Source organism: Saimiri boliviensis, chromosome 9, assembly GCF_048565385.1.
Source record: "Saimiri boliviensis isolate mSaiBol1 chromosome 9, mSaiBol1.pri, whole genome shotgun sequence".
Lineage (NCBI taxonomy): Eukaryota > Metazoa > Chordata > Mammalia > Primates > Cebidae > Saimiri > Saimiri boliviensis.
The window spans coordinates 97,773,095-97,781,797 of NC_133457.1; the positions used below are offsets into that span (position 1 = coordinate 97,773,095).

The window sequence follows — 8,703 nt, forward strand, 5'->3', positions numbered from 1 at the left end:
GGGAGTGTAGTGGCAGCCGGGACCTCCTTTGCTCGAGCACTCCTCCCACCTCAGCCTCCCAAGTACTCTGCAGGCATATGCCTCACAGGCCACCATGTCTGGCTGATTTTTTTACTTTTTATAGTGAATAAAATTTTTATTTTTATTTCTTGTAGAGACCTCCCTTTGTTGCCCAGGCTGGTCTTGAGCTCCTGGGCTCAAGTGATCCTCCTATCTCAGCCTCCTAAAGTGTTGGGATTACAGGTGTGAGTCACTGTACCTGGCCTGGATATGTTTTGTTTGCAATTAAAAGTTTACCATTTGTAGCAGCAAAGAAAAATAGCTATACATTACCTCTCTGTTTAGTTTCATTTCAGAGCCAGAGTTTATTAAAAGTGTGAAATATTGTGCTGGGCGCAGTGGCTCACACCTGTAGTCTCAGCACCTTGGGATGTAAAAGTGGGTGGATCATCTCAGGTCAGGAGTTTGAGCCCAGCCTCACCAACATGGTGAAAACCCATCTCTACTAAAAATACAAAGGTTAGCCAGGCATGGTGGTGTACGCCTGTAGTCCCAGCTACTTAGGAGCCTGAGGCAGGAGAATTGCTTGAACACGGGAGGCAGAGGTTGCAGTAAGCCAAGATGGTGCCGTTGCACTCCAGCCTGGGCAACAAGAGTGAAACTCCATCTCAAAAAAAAAAAAAAAAAAAAAAAAAAAATGCTGGGCGTGGTGGCTCACGCCTGTAATCCCAACACTTTGGGAGGCCGAGGCAGGTGGATCACGAGGTCAAGAGATCGAGACCATCCTGGTCAACATGGTGAAACCCCATCTCTACTAAAAATATAAAAAATTAGCTGGGCATGGTGGCGCGTGCCTGTAATCCCAGCTACTCTGGAGGCTGAAGCAGGAGAATTGCCTGAACCCAGGAGGCGGAGGTTGCAGTGAGCCGAGATCATGCCATTGCATTCCAGCCTGGGTAACAAGAGTGAAACTCCGTCTCAAAAAAAAAAAAAAAAAAAGTCTGAAATATTAGTCCTTATTAACGAAATATGGTAAAAGTAAAATTTTCTGTTAAAATGCAGAAGAATAATTATAATTAATTGAAGAATATATAGGATTTTCCAACAGGATATATTAATGATATATTTATCTGTAGATTCTATAGTTGTTTTAGAAAACTGGAAGACCCGTTATTAACCTTAGTATCTTGTGTTTCCAATAGAGATGTTGACTATCCTTGGAGTACTGAATGGTTTAATTTTTCTTACATCCCGTATTTCTTACTTTGTTGAAAGACTGGAAATAAAGGCCGGGTGTAGAGGCTCACACCTGTAATCTCAGCACTTTGGGAGACCGAGAGGGAGTGGATCACCTAAGGTCGGAGTTCGAGACCAACCTGGCCAACGTGGTAAAACTCTGTCTCTACTAAAGATACCAAAAATTAGCTGAGTGTGGTGGTGGGCGCCTGTAATCCCAGCTACCCAGGAAGCTGAGGCAGGAGAATCACTTGAACCTGGGAGGCGGAGGTTGCAGTGAGCTGAGATTATGTCATTGCACTCCAGCCTGGGTGACAGAGTGAGAGTGTGTCTCAAAAAAAAAAAAAAAAAAAAAAAAAAAAAAATCCCAAAACTGGAAATAAAGAATCTGGGGCCGGGCATGGTAGATTATGCCTGTAATCCCAGCTATACCTTTGGAGCTGAGGCAGGAGGATGAATTGAGCTCAGGAATTCAAGGCTGCAGTGAACTATAATGGTGTCACTGCACTCCAGCCTGAGTGACACATCTCTAAGAAATAAAAAAATTTAAAAGTAAAAATATAATAAAATGGCCAGGTGCTGTTGCTCATGCCTATAATCCCAGCACTTCGGGAGTCTGAGGCAGGCAGATAGCTTGAGTCTTGGAGTTTGAGACCTCATCTCTACAAAAAACTAACCAGGCATGGTGGCATGCACCTGTAGTCCCTGCTACTCAGGAGGCTGAGGTGGGATGATCACTTGAGCTGAGGAGGTCAAGGCTGTAGTGAGCCATGACTGTACCACTGCACCCCAGCCTGGGCAATAGAGAGAGATCCTGTCTCAAAAAAATGTGTGTGTGTGTGTGTGTGTGTGCCAGGCATTCCCAGTATTTTGAAGGAAGGCATGTCAACAAAACTAGTTGGAAAAATCTCTCTGTGAAGTGATCATTATTTTTTTGACTAATTTTTATGTATAAAACCAGAAATACTTTCCTGAGCTGTAGGGGAGTTACATTTGTTTTTTGTTGTGTTTTTGTTTTGGGTTTTTTTTTTTTTTTTTTTTTGGTCGTCTTTTCTTTTTGTGGTGAGTGGGGTCTTAGTGTAATGCAGGTTTCGAACTCCTGGGCTCAAGCAATACACCTCTGCCTATTTAAGTGCTGGGATTACAGGCGTGAGCCACTGACTGTACGTGGCCTGAGGTATAGGAAGAATATTTCATCGCAGTATATAAAGTTGGAAATTGTTGGCCGGGCGTGGTGGCTCAAGCCTGTAATCCCAGCACTTTGGGAGGCCGAGGCGGGTGGATCACAAGGTCGAGAGATCGAGACCATCCTGGTCAACATGGTGAAACCCCGTCTCTACTAAAAATACAAAAAAAAAAACTAGCTGGGCATGGTGGCACGTGCCTGTAATCCCAGCTACTCAGGAGGCTGAGGCAGGAGAATTGCCTGAGCCCAGGAGGCGGAGGTTGCGGTGAGCCGAGATCACGCCATTGCACTCCAACCTGGGTAACAAGAGCGAAACTCCGTCTCAAAAAAAAAAAAAAAAAAAAAAAAAAAAAGTTGGAAATTGTACAAAGAAGGCAGGATCTCTGGATTATTCTGATTGTCTTGTAAGTGCTGGGCCTCTCATGAGTTTTAGTATGCACCTGTCGGTTTCCTTTTATTTTGAGTACTGTAAGGTTTGATTTTTTTGTTGTTGTTGTTGTTTGATAGGGAGTCTCGTTCCGTCACCCAGGCTAGAGTGCAGTTGCATAATCTTAGCTCACTACAACCTCCACCTCGCAGATTCAAGTGATTCTCCTGCCTCAGCCTCCCAAGTAGCTAGGAGTACAGGTGCTTACCACCACATCTGGCTAATTGTTCTGTTTTTATTAGAGATAGGGTTTCACCATGTTGGCCAGGCTGGTCTTGAACTCTTGACCTCAGGTGATCTGCCTGCTTTGGCCTTCCAAAGTCCTGGGATTACAGGTGTTAGCCACTGTGCCTGGGCCAAAATGGGAAGATTGCTTGAGGCCAGGAGTTCAAGACCAGTGTTGGCAACATAGTAAAACCCTGTGTCTATCTACCCTTCCCCCTCAAAAAGCCAGGCATGGTGGCACGCATCTTAGTTGCTGCCACTCAGGAGGCTGAAGCAGGAAGATCACTTCAGCCCATTAGTTTGAGACCTCAGTGAGCTATGATTTCCTCCATTGCACTTCAGCCTCATGCTTGGTGACGGAACAAGACCTTGTCCATCTATCCATCCATCCATTGTCAGTCATTCTACTTAAGAATGAACTATATGGCTGGTCCAAGTGCATCGGTGTTTACAACTAATTGATCACAACCAGTTACATATTTCTTTATTCCTTCTCCACTCCCACTGCTTCACGTGACTAGTCTTAAAAATAATTAATTAATTAAAAAAAGAAGGAACTATATAAAAGTGAAACTACGAGAGTGTATATTCTCTAGAAGAACATACAGATGTATAGTCTTATAATCTGGGACAGAGAAAATCTTTCTAAACCTGACATTAATATTAGTTGACAAACTGCTGATGAGAGCATAATGTCAGAATAATCAAGAAATCATTAAAAACTATTTGGTTAGGGCAGAATTTCTGCAATGGTGTATTAAGGTGCTTGGACAACATCCTCCCTCCATAAATTAGCAGATAAAACTGAACAAATTTGTTAAAAAAAAAAAGCATTTTGACCTTGTATAGCATTGTTCCCAGTAGCATTACTCAATAGCCAAAAATTGGAAACAATCCAAATGCCCTGTAATTGGTGGATAGATAAACATAATGTGGTATATTCATCAGTAGAATACTACTCAGTAGTAAAAAGGAATGAATCTTGATACATGCTATAGGATGAAGCTCAGAAATATTTTGCTAAATTAAAAAATTCACAAAAGATGACATATCCCTTCATTTATGTGAAATGTCCAGGAATAGCAAATTTATAGGGACAGGGAAAGCAACATTAGTTGTTATCTAGGGCTGTAAAGGGACATGAGGGATCTTTTGGGGGGGTGATGAAAATGTTCTGAAATGGAATTGTGATGATTGTACAACTCTATAAATTTACTAAAAATCATGGTCTTATACATTGAAAATAGCAGATTTGATGATCTGTATATTATACCTCAATAAAACTTATTTAAATGTTTGTAGGAGCCAGGGGGACAACAGGATTTTTCCCCTGCTGCAGAGGAGTAGTCCAAGTACGGCACATGCCTGCAGGTGGCATTTATGTATAATAGATGACTGCTACTTTGGGGTTGTTTTGTTTTGTTTTCAGGTATCCTGAGAGATTGGGGGCAACAGGGGGATTTAAAACACTGGGAGTTGGGGTTTATGTTAGGATTTCAGGCACATCAAAGACAATGTCCTTCTTTGTTTTTAAATTTATAAAATAGGGTTCAATAAATACGTGTCTTATCTTAACAAGATTTTGGACAGTCAGTTTTGTTTTGCACATAAAGCCTTCTGGAGTATGTTAATAGATTTTAATAACAAATGCAATAATGTTCTACATTGTTCTTGCAAACAGGTATATACCCCAAGTATGAATGATACTTTATTTTGGATGGGACAGTATAGTGAAAATGGCCACAATGTTTGGGAAAACCAGTTCTGGGGCAGTAATTTTTAATACTTATTAGCAAAGTCATCTTGAAATTATTAATTTTTTTTTTGCCAAAATCCTCCCATTAAAACATTATTGAAGAGAGCGTAATTTGATTTGAATACATCACATTTAATAGGAATTTAATTCAGCCTTTCAGACCTTAACTTTCCTCCCCCTATTTTAATTAAAAGGAGGGATTGGCTTAGATTTCTTTCTGTTTTTTGTGTGTGTGTGTGTGTGTGGAGACTTGCTCCGTCGCCCAGGCTGGAGTGCAGTGGCACAATCTCAGCTCACTGCAACCTCTGTCTTCGGGATTTAAGTGATTCTCCTGCCCCAGCCTCCCGAGTAGCTGGAACTACAGCCGTGCACCACCATGCCTGGCTATTTTTGTGTTGTTAGTGGAGACGTGGTTTCACCATCTTGTCCAAGCTGGTCTCGAACTCCTGACCTCGTGATACCCACCCTGTGAAAGTGCTGGGATTACAGGCATGAGCCACTGTACCCGACCTAAATACTTTCTAAGCTGATGCTTTGTGGTTTGATCCTGTTATATTTATTTTTTAAACAAACACCATATTTTAATTTATTTACCCAACAAATAAGCATTAAATATGTTAATCAAGACATACTACCTGTCCTCAGAAAACAGTAATGGGTACATTTGGTCAACAAAAAACTGAAAGCTTTAAATACTTTGTGTGTGTGTGTGTGTGTGTGTGTATGCGTGTGTGTGTGTGTATATGTATGTGAGACGGAGTTTCGCTCCTTTTCCCAGGCAGGAGTGAAGTGGCAAGATCTCGGCTCACTGCAACCTCCGCCCCCCAGAGTCAAGCAGTTCTCCTGCCTCAACCTCTCTAGTAGCTGGGATTATAGGTTCATGCCATCATGCCTGGCTAATATTTGTATTTTTAGTAGAGACAGGGTTTCACCATGGTCTCGAACTCCTGACCTCAGGTCATCCACCCCCTCTTGGCCTGCCAAAGTGCTGGTATTACAGGAATGAGCCACCACACTCTGCTTTAATGTGGTCTTCTTTTTTTTTTTTTTTTTTTTTGAGACGGAGTTTCCTTCTTGTTGCCCAGGCTGGAGTGCAATGGCGCATTCTCGGCTCACCGCAACCTCCGCCTCCTGGGTTCAAGCAATTCTCCTGTCTCAGCCTCCGAAGTAGCTGGGATTACAGGCATGTGCCACCACATCCGGCTAATTTTTTTTGTATTTTTAGTAGAGACGGGGTTTCACCATGTTGGCCAAGATGGTCTCGATCTCTTGACCTCGTGATCCACCCTCCTCAGCCTCTCAAAGTGCTGGGATTACAGGCGTGAGCTACCGCGTCCGGCCCAGTTTAATGTGGTCTTCTTATCTGCTGTCAAGCTACATGGGTTGGAAGCTACCTGGGTTGAGGTGGAGAGTTGTCAACTCTGTGAGGAATCATTGCTCCCAAAGGGGAACAATAATTCTTGAAGTATGAATAGTTTTTCAGGTGAAGAGCTCATTTGACAGAAGTGTTCACAGTGAAAGAAGGAAATCAGTTGGTGGTCTGATTTGAGTAGAATAATGGCACATCCCTTACTTAGAATTAACTGTTGTTTCATTCCAGCAAGTGAAAATTTTGACTTCCATTTCTTTTCAGTGCTTTTGTTCCATCAGATTTGTTGTTGTTGTTGTTCACTGAAGTCTCGCTCTGCCGCCCAGGCAGGAGTGCAGTGGTGTGATCTCAGCTCATTACAACCTCTGTCTCCAGGATTCAAGCAATTCTTGTGCCTCAGTCTCTTGTCGTAGCTGGGATTACAGACATGCGCCGTCACGCCCGGCCAATCTTTGTATTTTTAGCAGAAATGGGGTTTTGCTATGTTGGCCAGGCTGGTCTTAAACTCCTGGCCTCAAGAAACCCGCCCACCTTGGCCTCCCAAAGTGCTGGGATTACAGGTGGGACACCTTGCCTGGTCTGTTCCATCAACTTTTTAAAATCTTCTATTACAATTAAGTTGAATTCTTGACTATCCCTTTTCTTTTTCTCTTCTTGCCCTCCCCACCCTTTTTTTTCCTGCTTACATAAAATTCATTTAAATGATGGTCCGCAGCTGCTGTATCCTGACTTGTGTCCCATAAAGGCTAATGTTCCCTGTTTTTTAAGTTGACAAATTTTTTTTCTAAGCTTTGTAATGCTCAGTATATTAAAACAAATACTCAGGCATTTATGAAGTCTTCAATAACTAATAAAACAGGAATCTGTATGTTATCATATAAATTGGAAAATGAGAATATCTTGTTTGTGGAGAGTCCCAAAACTTTTATTTTCAGATGAATTTGACTTGATGTTAATGAGACTACATGGGAGAATAACTGGATCTTGAGCTGTTTAAACATGTGCTAGGTAGAAAAGAAACAATGTTTCAGATTCTAAACATTTTTTCTGAGCAGTGTTAAACAACTGTCAAGCCCTGTGGATGTGAAAGTGAGTAAGACAGAACAGTCAGTAAGAAAGGCTTTGTTGTCATAGGAATTTGCAAGATTATCTAACATTTAGGAAGTGAGACAAATGGGCTCATGCTGTCCCCTGCACCCCAGCAAAGTTCTGTGTGAAATGTCCCCTTGCTTGTCACTCCATTTCATCTTCCTTCTGCAGGTTTAATGCTGTCTAGACATGCTGACTTCCTCCTGGTTCTTTATGCTAGTCATACCTTTTCCCATCTCATAGTTCCTATATTATTCTGGTTCCTATATTATTCTGTTCCCTCTGCCTGAAATACTTTTAAATACTCTTCATCTCCACCCTACCCCCTTTTTAAACCTGATCTATTTCTCCTCTTTTAAATTTCATTTCATCAGAGATTATATCAGTGTAACACAGTCCTTACTCTAGCCCCTGCTGTGAAGCCCATAGTTGTGGGTTTTTTTTTTTTATTTATAGCACTTATTATATATTACTATATTTATTTGTATAATAATTATATTACTTTTCTCAATAGACTGCAGACTCCCTGAGAGCAGAGACTATTTTTCTTTACAATGTCTCCTGCACTTCGTGTAACCTCAGTAGGTGTTTGGGTATTAGAACTTTTCCTTTGTAAAGCTACTTTGTTGCTATTCAGAGTTTAGTTTTTTTTTTTCTTTTTTTCTTTTTTTTCCTTTTCTTTTGTTAGAGGAAGTCTCACTCTGTCACCCAGGCGGGAGTGCAGTGGCATAATGTTGGCTCACTGCAACCTCCACCTCAGGTTCCAGAAATTCTGTATCAGCCTCCCGAGTAGCTGGGACTATAGGCATCTGCCACCACACACAGCTAATTGTGTGTGTGTGTGTGTGTGTGTGTGTGTGTGTGTGTGTGTGTAGAGATGGGGTTTCACCATACTGATAAGGCTGGTCTCCAATGCCTGACCTCAAGTGATCCACCAGCCTTAGCCTCCGAAAGTGCTGGGATTGCAGGTGTGAACCACCACACGCAGCCAGAGTTTAGTTTTTTGTAAAGGGTCATGTAATAACCATTTTTGGTTTTGTGGGCCACATGATCTTTGTCCCAACCCTGCTATTGCAGCAGGAAAACAGTCATAGATAATATGTAAAGCAATGGGCGTGGTCCTTTTCAGTGAAACTTTGTTCACCAAAACACTAAGCAGGCTATAGTTTACTGACTTCTAGAAATTATCATCCCTTAATTTTGCTGGACTTGAAAGCCCTTGTTATGCAGTCTTGCAAATCCTCCCTAAGGGTTTTTTGAAAGATGATTTTATATTTGTATGGTAGATGTTAAAGAGGTGATTTTTGAAAATTCTGATCTTGAAGTAATTTAAAATATATTCTTAAATATAATAATTGTGTATTTTTACTTTCTTCACTTAACTAGCAGTCATATACTTTTGTTAACTTTACATT

The 8,703-nt window shown here is 41.4% G+C and overlaps 1 protein-coding gene across 2 annotated transcripts in view; it reads left to right on the forward strand.

Moving 5' to 3' along the window:
* CBFA2T2 (CBFA2/RUNX1 partner transcriptional co-repressor 2) overlaps positions 1 to 8,703 on the forward strand; it is a 152,622-nt gene that overhangs the window by 46,156 nt on the left and 97,763 nt on the right. The gene's annotated exons all lie outside the window — the stretch shown is intronic.